We start from the raw sequence: 19,810 nt of genomic DNA on the forward strand, positions 1-19,810 counted from the left end.
CCTCGGGTATAGGATATGGAGAGAAATAGAATACTACATATAGTAAGATTAAATTAAACAAAACATGCTGCATGGAAAAAGTTTACATAAATGTATTTGATGTTCTAGTGAGCACTTTTTTTTTTTTTAATTTTTTTTCAACATTTATTTATTTTTGGGACAGAGAGAGACAGAGCATGAACGGGGGAGGGGCAGAGAGAGAGGGAGACACAGAATCGGAAACAGGCTCCAGGCTCCGAGCCATCAGCCCAGAGCCTGACGCGGGGCTCGAACTCACGGACCGCGAGATCGTGACCTGGAAACAGGCTCCAGGCTCCGAGCCATCAGCCCAGAGCCTGACGCGGGGCTCGAACTCACGGACCGCGAGATCGTGACCTGGCTGAAGTCGGACGCTCAACCGACTGCGCCACCCAGGCGCCCCTCTAGTGAGCACTTTTAATGGGTGTTAGAAACTGCTCAGAAGTGAGAGACTGAGGCTATAAGACATGGGCTGCCTCTCATCAGCCAGCTCTGTCCTGATTCAACACTCAGAATCTTTTCACAGTGTCAGACTGCTGCTCTACTTAAGAAGAGAGGAAGAAGAATTTTCAATACCAAAAAATAGGGAGGAAAAGGTATGTATAGTACTAATGTCATGGAAAAATACCAAATGCATTAAATTTGTCATGCAATTCATTCTAAATAACAGTGCACTTCAAAAATGACATCCAAAATGATATTCCAAAAGCTATCGTGCCTGCAAAAATCTTTACAATGTACACTATTAGAGTACAACATTTTAAACCAATTATTTCATTAACTGCCTTGCTATTATATGTAAGACAGATTTTCTTTGGTGAGTGAATAGAGATGCAGATCAGGTTTGATAATAATAGAGGCAGAGTATGACTAAGAGCTTTATGTACCAGTAGTTCTGAAAGTGGTTAGCAAACTGAAAGGTAAATTAGAAACTGAAGGTGATGTCAGATTACAGTGTGACTTAAAGAGAAGGAGTCTAGAAGCTTTTATTTTCACCATATTACCTGTCAAGGCCAAGTGGGAAGCTAAGATTCAGTTTATTTTTATATAAACTGTAAAACATTAAATGATATTCTGACCTTTCCAGTTTTACTATATGGAGATTACAGAGCATTTAGTTGTAATGCACAATTTACTTGGTCTTGTCTATTTATGCTTGATATTTGCATGCAGAATAACTTTTAAATGCACAGAGCACATAGGAAAAGTTCGCAAGCAATGTTAAAATTTTACCTTGAAGGGTAAGTACTTAATGCAGAATACTGATTCTTCATATTAATACTCTGTCTGAGCAGAGAGGTTTTTTTGCAATATAGCTATATTTAGTTTTGTCATGTGAAGGAAAATGAGATATTAACTCATTTTAGACAAGTTCACCAGCTATTATATAAGATATCATTCTGATAAAGCCAATGACCAACTGTGCTCAGAAGAGGGGCCTGTGTAGTTATTAAAAAGCAATTATTAGTAAAGTTTGGAAAATGTTCTTTTTGTAAAAAGCTGATGATTATATAATAGGTGAAATGGATAAAGGAATAAATAATAACCAGTTTACTGAAGAACAAGTAGGAAAATGATTGCAAGTAGAGAATTGATTTCCTACTTTGATGATAGATGTATTATTGTCCTTCACTTTCAACCAAACTCAGATGACAAAAGTTCAGGCTTAAGAACAGCTTTCTTTATAGAGAATTCAGATTATCTATCACTGAAAATTTCTTTTAAACTTTGAAGATAATTCAAGGATATCACAAAAAAGAACATATATTTTCACAAAAAGAACATACATTTTCAACTATATAGAGGTTGTTACCTATTCATATATGTATGGAGACACATTCATGCATGCACACAAAACACACCACATAGAATACAGATTATAAGGAAATACATTAAAACAGCGATTTTAGGATTACAGGGGACATAATCCTACTGTACTTTTATATGTTTTCTACAAAATTATATCACAAATTAATTGATTGGAAAGTGTTATTTCTGAATTAATCAGAAAAGTTTCCATTTGGGCCAAGAAAAAATGTGTTCATGGTGGAACTGACTCAGAATTTCAACATTTGGAGGTTGACATCTCAGGCCCTCCACATCCTTCAGCTGTGTGATAATGGGCAAATAATTTAACTATATTTTTTTCTGCCTAATCTTCTAAAAATATAATATTTGAAGGATTCTTGTAAGAATTACATATAATTTTTGTCAAATTCATGAGTTCTAATATATTGTGAGCTTTTTAAATAACTTATTTTCCTTACTCTTATTCTTTTATTTTTAAGTTTTTAGTGTTTATTTTTGAGAGAGAGAGAGAGAGAGAGTGAGAATGAGCGGAGGAGGGGCAGAGAGAATGGGACACACAGAATCTGAAGCAGGCTCCAGGCTCTGAGCTGTCAGCACAGAGCCCGATGAGGGGCTCGAACTCACAAACCATGAGATCATGACCTGAGCAGAAGTCAGACACTTAACCGATTGAGCGGCCCAGGTGTTCTTCTTTTAGAAGAGTTACATTCATAATAATTTTAAAGTATGTTTTTGTTTCATAATAAACTATTTTCAGTAGGAGCAGCTACTATTTGAACAAGCACCTGGCTTTAAATAAAGATGTTGGAAAAAACATTCTTCCATTCTTTCATAAGATTATTTTGGTTTGTTCAAATATGGTTCATGGTAAATGTTTTAGGATCTAAATCTTTATTTATTATTATTATTATTATTATTATTATTATTATAGCTTTTACTTATTTTGAGAGAGAAAGTGCAAGTGAGGGAGGGGCAGAGAGTCCCAAGAAGGCTCCACACTGTCAACACACAGCCCCATGCCAGCTCCAACCCAGGAGCCATGAGAACACATGACCTGAGCAGAAGTCGCATGCTTAACTGACTGAGCCACCCAGGGGCCCGAGTATCTAAATCTCTGAGAAAAAATCTTTTACAAAATATTTATGTTTTTTTTTCTTTCTTTAGTAAAGTATGTTAAAATCTGAGCAAAATCACAAAAGAAAACAGTAACAATAAACTCATATGCTAATCCCCCATTGCCAATTAGGTAGTAGGAAGTCTTTTGACTAAATGTACACATCATCTTATATTTAAAATTTTGTTACAGGTCACTATTCTTTACCATTTTATTATTTTTTTAATGTTAAGAAAATTTTGTGGTTTGATTGGATAATGAGGCATTGACACATCTGAATAAATCAATATCTGGGCCCTGAGGCAACTGTTTTCTCCTTCATTTCTTTGGGTTGCCCGAGCAACTTGTAAATAGATCAAAACAAAACAAAACAAACAACCTTTTGCATTACTTAAATTTTTCCAAGGCATGTGCTGGTACAATATAAATCTCTGACAGATGCAACAAGTTGAAACATCATGCACAATACCTTGGACTGCACTGCTCCCAAGGCGGCCCTGCTCATTTGTGTCTGATATTTGGAGCATCTGGAGGAGTGTGAATAGCATTGGGAAGAGGAGGGAGGAGGAAACAGCAGGAGTGCCTGGCTGGGAGTGGGTGAGCCCAAGTTGTGCAGGGCAAGCCTGAACGTGTCATTGGTGCAAACCCAAGAACTCTTGATGGTCTTTAATAAAAACGTCTGGTGGAACCTCATGATAGGGTCTTCAACAGCCTTGAGCTGGCTCACAGCCAAGTTAATTCTGCAGCTATCTGGTGTGGCTGATGGTCCTGCACCGTGATGCCGTGCTGGATTTTCTGGGACAGAACGCTAAACACCTTTCCAACAAGGGCAACTTTCCCTCGGAACTGCTGTCCTTCCCGTGTAAGGCATGATGCGTCAATATAAATTGCACCTAGTTGTGTTCTATCATTACCAAATCACTGGTAGTAATGTTGAATGAAGCTGGATCCAGTCCCCTCCCAAGCTGACTGGGCTGTCATGGGACTTGATGAGACTCAAGGCACTGGCACCATAGCAGCAGTGGCAGCGGCAACCCAGCCCGGTCTCCTTACTTTACCATTTTAGAACTAAAATCACCTGTGACATCTTTTGTAGTTTCAAGTAAAAAAAAAAAAAAAGTGAATTTATAAAGCTTGCTAAATCTGACAACTGATTAATATACTCAAGAATTTGATATACTCTCAGATATTCTGAAATTTATTTTCAAAGCTTGACTTAGCTGAAAATAAGTTGAAATAGATTTTTCCTCACACACTTTATTTTGTAATATTATAGGTAATAGTAAGGTTGTGTGGATTGAGGACAAAAATAAGAAAGCAAAAGATGCATCTTTTTAGGAAAATGGGCAAGAAATGAAAATATTGCAGATCATAATATATATGTATATATATATTTAAATCCCTCAATGTATAATCCTATTTTTGGATATACATGTGTTTATACTCAGAGAAGATGATTAAAGGTCCCACAGACTACCACAAACACCTCTCCATTCTCTAATTATTAAAATTACTTGTAATCAGCATTCTGAAAATACTCTTATCTAACATCTTTAAGCAGCCCCAAAACCTCTGGCAGAGAGAATATATCCTATCAGCCACAGCAGCACCCCTAAGCCATTTCTTAGGATTAGCCCAAGAACCATTCTCAGATGACCCTACTGAACTTCCAGATCATGACATTAAAACACAGTGACAGTTAGCTGGAGGGTTGCAGCTGCATTTTCCTTTCTTCTGTTAATGGTAAAGCTCTGAAGTCTGCTTAAGGGAAGGATTGCACAACTTCCATTTTCTGACTGCCTAAAATTATTTTTCTGAGAAATGATCCTTATAGATCACTAGCAGGCAAAATTGTTCTATTTTAGGAAACCGCCTAAAACAGGTAGAATATATAGGAAGGGTTATTCTCCTCAAAATATAGAATAAATGCTCTGCCTTTAAAGGAATATTTTTGGATAGAAAGCTTTAAAAACAGAAGCAGGAAGGGTAAAAGCACATTGGGGCTCAGCGCTAGAGGTAAATGCATATTGTATTAAAATTCACCTGAATGTGAGGACTGTTTCACTTCATTATCTCCTCTGACTTCCAACAAATGAATCTGTTTATCAGTATTCCCCAGTCATCAGTGCCATCCATAGGCTTAAAACAGAAAGAACCTTAATGTCTGAAAAAATACAGAGAGCTTCTATACTAACTTTAGAGAATGTGAATCAGTCAACATTATTTACACGTAGTTATAGTCAGTAGACAGAGCTTTGCTAGAAATAATACAATTTACACCCAAAATAGAAATATATACTTCTTGTCAGAGTTAGGACAAAGTATTTTGCATTTTCATAACCAGGTTAAAGTAAATTCATATATATGTGTAAACACTACTTTATATTTATTATAATGGTATTACATTGTAGATGATGCTGATCATATGGTAGCAACTGCTACATTATTTATAATAGCTTATACTTAATTTTAGGAATAAAAAAAAATAGAAGAGAATAAATTTTTCATCGCCGGAATATATGTCCATCTGCATTGAGGTTCATAATAAAAACACGACATTAAACTATTTTTAGTCAAAATTTGGCAATAAGTAAGTTTTAAATATAGAAACAAGGATATCATTGTTTAAGAATTTTTTATTTAGGTATTTCAGTTATAGACCACAGATTCATTCATTTCTGTTGACCAAGCATTTCTTGAAAACTTACTAAGATTAAGAAATAGGAAGAAGAGGTTCTTGACATTAAGAAATGTACTGTTTAATAGGAAGTGAAGCAAACAAAAAAAGATCATAATGTTATGGTGAGTCCTATAATAAAAGTATGCAAAGCATATGCTGAGAAATCATAAAGGTAGACACTTAGTCATGAAAAGGTTGCAAAAAGGATGCTATCAGTGTTAAGTCTCAGATGTTTGACCAGCAGATTTTGCCTTGTTTTATAAGGTCATAATATGTAATATTAGTATATTGTATAATATAAATGTGTTAGAATATGGGAAAATGTATTAAAGAAAAATGTGTCTTTAGTTGTTGGCACAACTCAAACTCACTCCTGCGGTAGCATTAACAGTTAATATACTTTGCTCTCTTCTAGTAGTTGTGGGCTGCTGTAGACTCTCACACAAATAGGCAGATGCCCTATTAAACCTGAAAATTTGGGGTCATCACTTTCAACTTGGCTTTCAGTAATCCCTTCGTATCTATCAGTCTGTTTGGTCTGCTATAACAAAAAATGTTATAAGCTAGATAGCTTATAAATAGCAAATGTATATTTCTTACAGTTCTGGAGGCTGGGAAGTCCAATATCATGGCACCTGCAGGTTCAATGTCTGCTGAGAGCCAGTTTCTTCATAGATAGCTATATTTTCACCATAAGCTCACATGGCAGAAGGGGCAAAAAAGTCTTCTAGAGTCTCTTCTAGAAAGGCACTAATTCCATTCATGAGGGCCTTGCTTTCATGACCTAATTGCTTTCCATAAGCCCCACCTCCTAAACCCACCACATTGGGCATCAAGTTTCAATTTATGAATTTGGGGTGATGGGCATAAACACTCAGTTCATTGTAATGTTCTAATATATTTTCTAATCAGTTTTCTTGAACATATCTGTAACAACATTTAAAAATTTTAGGGGTATCTGGGTGGCTCATTGGGTTAATTGTCCAACTTTGGCTTAGGTCATGATCTTGCTATTGGTGAGCTCGAGCCCTGCATCAGACTCTGCTAACACTCAGAGCCTGAAGTCTGCTTTGGATTCTGTATCTCCCTCTCTCTCTGCCCCTCCCACCCCCTCAAAAATAAATAAACATTAAAAAAATTTAACAAAGTAACATTTTATGCATTCTGAACATCTGCATTGTATCATATTTCACTAAAAAAGTTCATAAAACAAAAAAATTCCAATTCCTGGCACAATGATCCAAACCTACTTCTGCAGACCTACCATCTGTAATTTCATACATGCTTTGGTCAAGACTGTGTTCCTTCTCTAATAAAGGCAGTCTTCATTTTTGCTATAAATGTCAGCCTCTCTCTGAACCCTTTTATTTCTATTTTTTCTGGTCTTATATCTTCTGTTTGTGGGTCCTTATTTACCCCTTTGAATTTTATTCATATGTTTCTTATATTATCTAGTGACTTCTATCTTAAAATTAAAAGTTGAGATTTTATGATTCAATAACTGTTCTTGCCTCTTCTTCATAGTCACATATGATATGTGCTGACTACAATTCCTGTTTCCATCTCCTCATCTCTCATTAACTCTAAGTGCCCTCCAGTCTACCATCTAGCCCACCACAGCACCAGATAACTCCAGGTCAGTCTAGCAGGATTTTCCATTCAATGAAAACATTTTATTCTTCACAATATTTGATATAGTATCCAAGACTGTCAAGAACTTAGCTGATTAAATATTTGCTAGTCTTCTTTATTTCTAAGGAAATCTTTAAATAAAATATAAATATAAACACATAAAGTGATGGGACCCCAAGAACAAAAAGCAGTCATTAAATGTTTTCAATTATTTGTGTCTTTATACTCCAAAGTGACAGAAAACAACACAATCCTCCTCAACACTAAATGACAGTAAATAAATTTTAAAAGGAAAAAGCCTAGGTAATGTTAATTGGGAAAACAATTCTTTATTTAGAATGGTGTAACATGCATTTTCTCTAAGGAGAACTGCTAATTTTTAAGGTTATGCTTCCAAGTAGGAGTTGTAGTAAGAGAAATAACAGGTCATGACTTCTTGTCATGTAAGGAGAAAAGCTAGAAAGGGAGTTTTGCTGGATTTTAACATGGACTGAAACCTAAGCCCAATCTGAAGCCTGAAGGAAGGGATAGATGGAAGCACAAAAGAGGTCCTATGATTGAGGGAGGGACAGAGGTCACAGAACTGGAAGATGAGGAGGAGAAAGTGCAGGTAAGAATGGATATGAAACCAGGAGAGTCTGTTCTGTGAAGAAAGCCTCCCTGGTGTCATATACCATCCTAAAGCTGAAGTTTGGGAGGTTTCTCCTGTGCTGTGCAAGTCAAAGTCCAAGTTAACTGGAACTTGAATCTTAGTACTTTCTTGGTTTTAACTCCATTTTGAGATTTCCCAGAGCCTTCCAAACAGAACTTTTCATTCTAGAATACTATTCTCACGAAGTCTAACTGGAACAGAATAACAGAGGGAATGGAGGCTTGATGCACCCTACTCCCTTTCTGTCTCCACAGAAATAAGGACCATCCATCCCCATGAGGAGACTTTTATGAGGTGTCCCCATGGCAAGAGGAGGCAGTGAAGACACCCACTGTTTTGGGACAGTTGGTCTCTACAAATGCAGGACAGAAAGTAAAACCACACTTGATAGTACTCTTTAAGTTAGTTTGGGGACATCTTTTCAGAAGGAAGTAGGCAGAAGTACCTAGGATACACGCAATGATAACCCCCTTCTTCATGAATGCCTTTAAGAAAATTATTTCTAGATTTCTGCCACTTATCCCAGTTTCCTCCCATGATTCGTATTAACCAAAACTTTAAATGTTCAAATTTCTGTCTTGACCCAAACTTATCAGTCACCAAACCCAAGTGAATTCTATCTCAAAAATATTTCTTCAGTACAAAACTTGTCTAGCTTCATGGCAGCAGCTGGTCTAAGCCACTAAGATTTCTTGCTTTGTTTCCTGCAATAGCTTTCTAGTTATGAACATTCACTCTTGCTTCTTGCTTCCAGATGATTCTCCACAAAGCATCCAGACAATCCTTTCAAAATGTAAGTTTTATCTCTTGTTTTCTTGAATAAAATATTTCAGTGGCCTTCCTTGCTTTTAAATGAAATCTCCTAAATTCTTACCATGGTATATAAAATCATGCCTAAACGTCTCATCTAAGAATGCTACACTTTCCTTTACTCCTAAGCCCTGAACCACAATCACAGTACTGGAGTTTCTCCTACTTTCCAAGCTACTAGGGACCTCATTTCTTCTCTTTTTATATCTCTGCCACAAAAGAACTTTCTTTTAGCCTTTAACAGTCACTTCCTTGTTTTCATCCGGGATTTCTATATATCTTTTATAAGTTATCTTAAGTATCAGCTATTTGTGGATGCATTCCTCTGAATCCAAACTCAGACTATGTTCCTCTGGTGTCTGTGTGTGTGTGCATGTGGTATGCACTCCCTGTATCCTAGTTTTTCTTCATACGTCTCTACTCTAAGTATGTGTATGATTGTTATTTAGGTCTATCTCACCCTACTTGACCAAAACCTTATTTTGGAAAGGGACTGGGTCCATCTCAATGTAATTTTGTGCTTTCAAGAGCACAAAGCAGCCTTCTTTCAGTCCTTTTTCTTCCCTCCCTGACAGTTTTCTAGATCTAAAGACATACATTTTTCTTTATTTTAATTTTTATTCTGAGAAAGAGAGAGAGAGTGTGTGTGTGTGAGTTGGGGGCACAGACAGAGAGAGAGAGAGGGAAAGAGAGAGAGAATCGTAAGCAGGCTCCACGCTCAGCACAGGGCCTGACACAGAGCTCAATCCTAACTGGGATCATGACCTGAGCCAAAATCAAAAGTCAGATGCTCAACTGACTGAGCCACCCGGGCACCCCTAAAGACACATATGCTTTACAATGAGAGTTGGGAGAAGTAATGGATCAGGGTGTGAGAATAAATATAATCAAACATCAAAATAGTAACAGACAAGTAAGCCAAAAGAAAGGATATGAATAAAGTAAAAGAGAAGTACAGCCTAGAAGAGAGAGATCTGGAAACTTAACATCCCAAGCCAGTGCTAATTATCTTTTCAGAAATTAAAAATGTGAAAAACCCACATGGGTTAAAACTTCCTTTTTGTTTCCATGTGTTAATAAAATACACTTTTTGAAATGTCGCCCACCATTCCACTTTCAAACACAACAGTTGTTTTAAGTTCTTCATGGCTGCTTAGAGTCATTCCCACCTGCATATGACTTTTTTAATAATTACAATGGAGGTTTATTTTGTCTACTGACTGATTCACTCACCTTACCATGGACATTTTCCTGCAGTGTTTACAGTAATCACTTTAGTAAGAGCATACCATGCCACTGAATTACTACAATTCACTGACTGTTCCCTGATTTCTAACCATTTTTCTACTAATTTTTTTCTATAAAAATAAGTCTATAGTAATAGCTGGTTTCATGGTCATTTATTTTTCAAAGTCTAATATTTTTTAGGTTCCGCTTACCAGAAAGATATTGATGTGAAAGTATGAATATTGCTATGTATCTAAATATAAACTTCAAAATGCTTTACATGAATCTTTTAAAAGCCACAAATGAGAGAGGCATAACTGTATATCAAGTTAATGGAACGTATGTAAGGAGAAAAAATATGGATTAAAGTCAGAGTAACTGGCCTAAATGCCTCTGCTCTGTAAATTAACTATCTTCCTTTCTTGTCTCTCCCTTCCCCCACCTCTCACTCTCTCTTTTTTGTCTTTTGTTGTCTGCTGTGATTGTTGACAGCCTGCAAAAGCATCCTAGTCTATGTGAAATTAGCTTTCCAAAAGGCAAAATTGCTATTTGAGAAGATAACATTCAAAATGATTCCTGTGAATCAGATAGTCTATTGTGAGATGGACTGAATTATGCATTGAGTTGCCACAGATTGAATATTACTATTTCAAGAACTTTTTTTCCTCCCATATCTTATAAAATAGGAGTCAGAAAGTGGAAGGAATTAAAGGTTTCCTCTTCCTTTTCAATTTCACCCCTTCCTGTCAGCCTCCTTTCTTACCTCATTGTCTTTCCCAGTCATCTTCCTAGAGATATATATTTAAAACACAAGTAATGCATTCTAATTGTTTTGTTGATGTTTAATTGAGAGGAAGAGCTTCATCACTATAGCAAACTCATTTTGCATTTCAGAAGAACACATTAACTTTCTGCAGAAATATTTTTGCCAAAGACTTTGTTTTGATACTGCTTTAATTTTCTTTAAGCCTAATTTTCTTTCTGTATTCATTATGTAATGGAGCTTTGAAAAAAATGGCAATCTCTGTGTTTTGCCTTGAGCTAGCAAAGGATTGTTGTTCTTGTTTTTTAAGGAAGTACAATTGCTAAGAAAAATTAATGGATAATTCAGCAACAATTTTACTCCTGCAAGCGTAAAGAAAAAAGAAAAAAGGCATACATGAAGAATAAAAACCTTAGAAAGTAATGGATGAATAGTTACAATGTCTATTGGAATGCCCAGTGTAAAAAAATACAGATGGTGGTGTAGATTTAAAAGGACATATAGGCACAACTTAAATATCTTTTCTTTAAATAACATAACTCTCTAGAGTATGTCCTTAGGTATTTACAGAGATTTCAATTGCATTTAACTAATCAGTTGAAAAACTAAAAATTCTGTGATTATGAGAATGAGTGAAAGGGTAAATCAAAGGATGATTTTTAAGCTCCACCTAGTATCCTTACTCTGCTAAATTAAATAATAATGTGGACTATTTGGGAATCTTGTAGGAGAAAAAACAGATAGATACATGCAAATAGTGAAAAACTCAGGCCTTCTATATAACATTTTCTACACAATATAAAGCATCATAAACGTTGATTGCAGGTTCAGCACAAAGGTCATAAAAACATAAAGACCATTCACCAGGTTCATCTTTTCAACCCCCCTTCATTCTAACCCCCCATCCAACCCCCTTCACAGAACTTCTCAAATTGCTCCCTGATCCCTTCTAGGTCTTGGTTCCCACTGCAGCATCTATTATATGAAATGTAACTTTGTCTCCTTTTGGCCAGAGTATGATCAGAGAAATAGACTAGTAGGACATACAATTTCAGAGATTATGCTCAAAAATGTAACACGTACACTTGTGAGGGCTGGCACAAGTTCCCAAATCCATAGGGCAGGCTGCAGGAAAGGGCACGATGGAACTCTCGGGCTTAAGCTAAACCCACTGTCCACCATGGAATTTCTCTTCAAGAAAACCTCAGTTCTACTCTTAAGGTCTTTCAACAAGACTGAACCAGGCTCACCCAGATGAATTAGAATAATCTCACTTACTTAAAGTCAACTGACTATGGAATTTAATTATACTTACAAAATGCCATCACAACACCTAGATTAATGTTTGAATGAGTAACTGAAGGCAATAGCCTAGCAAGTTAAAACCTAAAATGGACAGCCACAGTCCATGCCTTGTAAACTTAGCACACATACACACCTGAAACCAAACTTAATCCTCAAATAGAGACAACATGGGGTGCCTGGATGGCTCAATCAGTTGAGTGTCCAATGCTTGATTTCAGCTCAGGTCATGATCCCAGAGTCATGAGATTGAGCCCTGCATCAGGCTCCTTACTGAGTGTGGAGCCTGCTTAAGATTCTCTCTCTGGAGAAGATTCCCCCTCTGCCCCTTCTCTGCTTGTGCACACATGTGCTCTCTCTCTCTCTCTCTCTCTCTCTCTCTCTCAAAAAAAGACAATAACAAAGTCATACTTCTACAAAACATGATTCAGGTATCTTGCATAAATTGAAAACAGGCCAATCCTTTCCCTAGGAGAGAATGCAAAGTATTGATGTAATGCTCACTTTCTTCTTTGATATACTTTAAATTATATACTGTGATATAAAGTTTATTATAAATACCTCTTACATGACAGGGGGATAAGAGGAAGAAGAAAATATATCTAGCAGGTGTATGTATATAAATGTGCATATATATAAACATATTTATATTAAGAAAAATACACATAACTATTACAATCCTCATTTCTGCAACTGATCACATAGTTGTAGCAGGAATTTATAACTACTTTCTCCTCTAATTGCAGTTCGATTCTTCAAGGGTCTAGGCCATTAGCAGTCCTATCTGATTGTACTTTAACCCTGATTTTAATCGTAGGACATGACAGCACTAGGAGATACCCTAGAGAATGTTCTGTATATCAGACATACTCTTCCTCACTTCTGTTATTCAGTAACAACCCAATTACCCCCTTGATAATCTGGATCAGTCAGCCCAGACAGTAACATTGTAATTCTCACCTTATCCTGCTAATTCAGAGGCACACAGAGCCCAACATGGCCAGGAGGCAACCTCATCTTCCAGTTCAGTGATATTATTGTTTCATCTCCTTGTGGATACATTCTTTCTTTTCCTTTGGAACTAAGGACTCTAGACCAACAAAACCTAAGGTCATGGGAATAGGACATCAAATGTTTGTGTAATACAGAATTGAATCACTCCAATTTCCATTCTTCAATTCCTGCATCAATGAATGCTAGCTGTGGAAGAAATTGCAACATATAATAGATGCTAATTTAGATCATATACAGACTCCTGCAGGACACTGCATAGGTCCTATAAGGTATTGCCACCTATCTGGCACTATAACAGTCTTCAGAAGACTATTTTACCATTCACTTCAGGATGATGCAAACATGATAAGACCAGTGATTTTCAGGAGCATGGGCCCATGCCACACTTTATTTTCTGTCCAGTGAATGTCTTGAATAGAAGCGATGCTCTGTGGAATACCTTGGAGGTGGATAAAGCATGGTAAAAGTCCATGGGTGGTAGTTTTGACAGAAGTATTGAGTTCAGGGCAGGTAAATCATATCCAGGGTAACTGTCTATTCCAGTACGAATAAAGTACTATTTCTGTGATAGAAGCTGTCCAGAGTTATCAGTCTACCATCAGGTAGCTGGCTGATCAACTTGGGGATCCAGATGTATTCTAGCGTGCCTAGTTTTATTCTCTACTTCTGGCACAGTAGACAATCAGCAGTAGTTGTAGTCAGACCCGACTTGAGTATAATTCTGTTAATAATTCTTATTAAGACTATGTGAAACCTCCATCCCTGCCACCATGGTCAATCGGCTCATGAGCCCAGTGGGCAATGACAGGGGGCTAGGGAAAGAGGTTGACTTATATTCAAAGAATGGGTACTTTTATCCACTTGATTTTATTTATTTTTTAATTTTTTAAATGTTTTATTATTATTTATTTTTGAGAGAGAGAGAGAGAGAGAGAGAGCAAGTGGGGAGGGGCAGAGAGATATGGAGACAGAATTTGAGGCAGGGTCCAGGCTCTAAGCTGTCAGCACAAAGCCTGACACAGGGCTCGAACTCATGAACCATGAGATCATGACCTGAGCCAAAGTCGAACGCTAAACAGACTGAGCCACCCAGGTACCCCACCTACTTGATTTTAAAAATCTACTGAGGTCACCATTTCAGGAGCAGTCATATAGGAGACAAGTATCTTTACATCCTTTTACCATTTATAATAATCTATGCATGTGCCTCTTCCCCAAATCTCCTTGTCACCAGTTTTCTCAGTCATGTTCCTTCTAAATCCTGACCATTTAGCTAAATTATTAACCACAGCCAATGAGCTGCTATAGACTTGTGCCTCTGGTCATTTCTCTTTACAGGCAAAATGAACAACCAGGCGTATTACTTAGAAATTCTGCTCTCATGAAGGATTTCCTTTCACTGTTGTCCTTTTGGAGATGTTTAGAATGTAGTCTTACAAGTATCCATGTTAGGTGATGCTTGGATGTCATGCAGAACCATCCATAAGAGAACCATTTTTCTTCTTCAGTCTCCTATTCACAGGAAACTTTCCATGAGAATAAATATTGGTGTAGACTTCAAAAGTGAAGGTAATGGAAGATGAATGAAGACCAGAGGGAATTTGAGCCACTTCTTTACACAACATACTTATGTTTTCGGGGCCTGGAGAAGCCTCATCTTGTATATACTGCTTCCATTGGACGATGAATGCCCAAATTTATGGCTTGAAGGCTCAGACAATACCCGATTCATGGTTTCAACATCTATGCAAAATCTCCATACCTGCCACAATGATCACTTTGTTCATATGCTCATTGGGCACTGAGAAGTAATCCCATACATTTGATTAGTAAAATCTGCTGAAATCACCATTTCATGGGGGTCATCTCAGGTTGCCTGCTAACTTGGAGAATTATGGATAAACATCGAACTTTCTACTAAGGCCCATAGTAAAAAGAGCTTTCTCAAATTGAAAGTAGTTATCTCTAGGGGATTATTAGGCTTCGTTCCAAAAATCTCAGGGTGATGCTACAACTAACCTAGTGTTGCCTGGCATTAAACTTCCAGCATCATTGGATTTACAGGATTATATGGTCCAAGTGTTAGAGCAGTTTGCATGGCAGTCCAGACCTGTTGCACAACCTTCTCTTATTCTTGGCCTAACTCATATTGAACAGTTTTGGTCACTTGGTAAATGGTTCAAAGTAGCATAAGACAAATTAAGAATATGTTTCCAGGGGCACCTGGGTGGCTCAGTTGGTTAAGCATCTGACTCTTGGTTCTGGCTCAGGTCATGATCTCACAGTTTTGGGGTTCAAGCCTCACATTGGGCTCTGCACCAACAGCGTGGAGCTTGTTTGGTATTTTCTCTCTCTCCCTCACTGCCTCTTCCTTGCTTTCTGGCTCTCTCTCAAAAAAAAAAAAATAAAAAAATAAATAAAAAGAAAAAGAAAAAAAGAAAAGAAAAGAAAAGAAAAGAAAAGAAAAGAAAAGAAAAGAAAAGAAAAGAAACAAACAAAAACCCTGAATATGCTTCCATATTCCATGGAGGCCTGTTAGGTTTTGCACTTTTTATTTTTTTTTTTATTTTTTATTTTTTGTGGTAGGAAAGGCCAGAAGCAGCTACTTATTCACCTTGGCGGGGATATGTCAATATTCCCACACCAATGGACCCTTAAAAATATACCTAAGATGAGAGGGCCCCGAATTTTTGTTAGATTTATTTCTCACTGTCTGACACACACTATACTTGATATATTATTTAATATGTAAATATAAACTGGGACACCTGGGTGGTTCCGTCATTTAAGCATTATACTCTTGGTTTTGGCTCCGGTCACGATCTCACAGTGTCATGAGTTGGAGTACCACGTTGGGCTCTGCGATGGCAGTGCGGAGCCTGCTTGGGGTTCCCACTCTTTCTCCCTCTCTCTCTGTTCCCCCCAACTTGCACTGTCTCTCAAAATAGATAAACCAATCAGCAGAATATCAATAGAATGGGCCAGCATAATATCTTGTGCAAGAGAAAGGCAATCAAGGTAACCCATGAGGTAAATTATGACTTAGGGCTGGAGAGTTGAGACACCTGTGAAGGACACTGAAGGTAATGGCACTGCTTGCTACGCCAGCTGAAAGCAGTACATTTGGTGGTCCTCACTAATAGATATTCAGAAAATAGCACTTGCCAGATTGATAGCTGTATACAAGTTGTAGGGATATGCTGATGTGCTCAAGCAATAAAATCTTCCACATGTGGAACAGCAGTTGCAGCTGGGGTCTATGACCTTGTTAAGCCTATGATAACCTACTGTCATTCTCCAAGATCTGTTTTCTGCACTGGTCAAATAAGTAAATTGTGGATGGTAGGAATTTCCACATCACTTCCTTCAACTCCTTGATGAGGGCAGTCCCCGCAATCCCGTGGAATGGAGCTCTACTTTTTTTCCCTAGGTAAAGCATTTCTAGTAGCTTCCACTTGGTCTTTCCCACCATAACAGATATCACTCCATAGTTTGGGAAACCAAGATGGAAATTCTGCCAGTTACTGAGTATGTCTATTGCAATTATACAGTTTGGAACTGAGGAAATAACCACAGTATATGTTTAGTAGACAACTGGACTGACTCCAAGATGGATCTGAGCTAAAAATTCCATTCATCATCTGACCTCTGTAAGCCACTATTCTGAATGATGGACACAGTGTGTGTTGCCAGGAATTAATTTTAGTTCAAAGACAGTGTCCAGCAATTGGCAAAAGTATCATTTCCCTTTCTCCAGTACTGCCATTCTGGTAAGTCCTTTTGGAGAAAGATTAACAACAAACACTTTGGCAATATCGCAGGGTCTTTCCTCAAGTAGAGTTTTAGGTCCATAAACTGGCTCAAGTCTGGGAGTTGACTGAGGTGCCATGACTCAGTGTTTCACTGATTCAAGATGGACTTCTGTGCACCTGATCTAAAACTCTTCTGCTTACGTAGTTTAAGTAAGCAGTTAGCAGCCTTTCCTTTTATTTCCTTTTAAGGTCACCATATTCAACTGACCACTGCAATACCTCTCTATGAGTCAGATATTCTCACTGCTCTGACTCCACTGTCTATTAAGTTAAACATATCCACCTTATCTTTTTTGATTAAATGTCACCATCTGGCTTGTACAATTCTGAGATTACGTTATCGCCATTGTTTTTAGGAACCCGTTAAATGGGAGCAGTTCCCACTGTTAATTTATGATTTATAGACAAGAATAACCACAGGGCTTTTCAGGGATTTTAAGACCCTACTCACAAGTATTTTTCTCAGTTTCGGTGATAGGTATGTCCTTTGGACCAGGAGCCATTTTCTAATTCCTCAAGCTAAAATATGGAATCCAGCATCTCTGCTCAGTGAATCCATATCAAAAAATTCAACCTCATCCAACTGTTTGCTCTCTCCACCATGATCTCATTCATATCCTTAGAATCTGTTCACACATGTATTTTCCAGATTTCTGTCACTACAAATTGGAAAATTTATTGTATAACAATGAGCTTCATGGGTTATAGTTTATACTGCATCATTTGGGGTCTGCTGGAAATGGAGTTTGGCTTTAGGTCTAAAAGCACATTGTGGTCATGGGAGTAGATCTTGAGGAGATCACTGATGGCCTGCAAGTGAACTACCTCAGGTCCACCCAATAATATCCCTTACTTAAAGTCAACTAATTGCAAACTTTAATCACACACACAACGTATAGCAACAGCTAAATTAGCGTTTGATTGAAAACTGGGAATTAGAGTCTAGCCAAGTTGACCCTGTCCCCTTCCTCTTGATGTATCCCCAGAGGCAGGCACCTCACCCAACCACTCAGTTCTTCTTGGAAATGTAACCACGACACGCCGTTTCTTTATAATTGCTGAAGCTACAACATACAGAGTTTGGGTGGTGAAAACGTACACTGCTTTGGGAACAGCAAAGCTTAAAATGACAAAATGCAGACGAGAGAGAGAATATAGAAATGCAAAGAGAGGTAGAGATCAATGGATCACAAAGTGCTGACTCTGCTTCCAGTTTTTCCTGAGGTCCCAGCATGCTCCTATCCTTGGATTGCTAAACCCCAATATCCCTGAAATTCCTCTTTTAAGTTTATTTTAATTAGGTTTCTGTTGCTTGCAATGAAAAATATTCTAATTCTATGAAGTTTTCAAACAAACGACTTGGGTGGGAGAAGCACTATTGAAAAACCCAACACAATAAATAAAATGCAAAGCAAGACATTTTGACAAAAAGAAAAAATAAGGGAATGCAATATGATTCAAAGCCCAGCCTCTGAAGTCAGATATAACTGCTTCAAATCATGCGAGCAGTGTGACTTTTGATTTCTTAATCCCCCACCAAAAAAAGGGGGGGTGGGGGTACCTCCCATGCATCAAACATCATCCTTAACATGGGGTTTTTTAGGAATACACAATCCTTACTCACATAGAGATTGATGAATATTCCATATTTACTATCCCCAGGATCCTGTGTGCAGATTGAGGCTTGATGTTAAATGTCTTAACCAAGATCACAGGTAGTAAGCATTTATGCCATCTTCACAGACACAGTAAGGACATGAAATAAGATATTACACAAAAAGTTTTTAGCACATAGCTTGTCATATAAGTTAGTACTTAAATCTTAGTTAACAAGCAAATGGCCTCGTTTCTAACATTATTTTAGTTCAAGTTTTCTCTAAAGTCATTTTCAGCTTAGGCAATCATGACTCTAGATTAAAGATAAAACATTACATAATTATGTCAGGGACTAGCAGCTGCCAACACTATTTACATACTCCTTTTTCTTCTTAATGAAAGATTTCTAATTTTATTCAAGGTGGCAATATACCCATTAAAAAATTACATTTTCAAGTTTCTCTTACAGGTTGGTATGAGTACATATTTCATTCTGGCAACTGAGATAGATGTAAAATCATTGAATGGTTCTGTTGAAGTCCCTCAATCAAATGTGGGACAGGCATTCTGTAATGGGTTTTCTTTGCTTTTCTCTCCTTCCTCTCCTCTCCTTTCTGGAAACTACTTTGAGATGGAGCTGCACAGCCATCTTGTAAACCTGCAGGAAATCACTCACTATGGATGACAGAGCAGAAAGACAGAAGCAGCTTCGGTCTTCATTGATTGCACAGAGCTACTAGGCTAACGGTCAACTGCTTACCTTTGGGGTTCTTTTATATGAAAGAATAAATCATGTTGTGTTTCATCATTGTAGTGTGGTGTCTATTATAATAGCAAAATGTAACTGCTACAGTAATTTTTTGGAAGTAACAAATTAAGGTTAATGTCATTAGACAAAGATTGCAAAACTCAAAGGCATAAACACCAAATTCAGTTATGAATAGTTATCAGTATATGCCTTCTCTTCTCAGAGCTTTCCTCTCTGTAAGTCTAGCTCCAGCTTGAAAAAGGAATTTGCTTTAAAGAAGGTTACATGCACTAAGATAATATCATATATATTTTTAGGAACAAATATAAATTACTTGCTAAAAAACTGTAAGAAACCAACAAGACTAAAGAACACATGTCAATCAGAGATAAGGAATCACTTGCATCTAAAGGTTAAAGTATTTAAACCCTAAGATTTGGGAACACCCTGCTGATACTGGTATACTCCCTTGGCATTTATCTTGTCATTTAAAATGTTCACAGCTAGCAATATATTGGGTTTATTCTTCTTGCTCTATAGGAGATGGAAGCCAGTGAAGGGACTGGAGAGAGAGGTAGCGGGGCACTAACCCTCTCTGATGGCATACATGGTGTTTTGGGACCCAGATATAGA

At 37.4% G+C, this 19,810-nt stretch overlaps 1 protein-coding gene across 3 annotated transcripts in view; it reads left to right on the plus strand.

Moving 5' to 3' along the window:
* SLITRK1 (SLIT and NTRK like family member 1) overlaps positions 1-19,234 on the plus strand; it is a 208,207-nt gene extending 188,973 nt beyond the window's left edge. For 2 of the 3 annotated variants that reach the window (XR_015252328.1, XR_015252333.1), the window contains exons 2-3: positions 545-614; positions 7,146-10,024. The gene's annotated coding sequence lies outside the window, so the exon portion shown is untranslated. Of the gene's footprint in view, positions 1-351; positions 615-7,145; positions 10,025-19,060 lie in introns of those variants that run through there. The other variant, XR_015252327.1, reaches the window with a different exon arrangement.
* The last annotated feature ends 576 nt before the right edge of the window (positions 19,235-19,810 follow it).

This window comes from Puma concolor, chromosome A1 (genome assembly GCF_028749965.1).
Source record: "Puma concolor isolate L17-30 chromosome A1, mPumCon1.1.hap2, whole genome shotgun sequence".
Taxonomy (NCBI): Eukaryota; Metazoa; Chordata; class Mammalia; order Carnivora; family Felidae; genus Puma; species Puma concolor.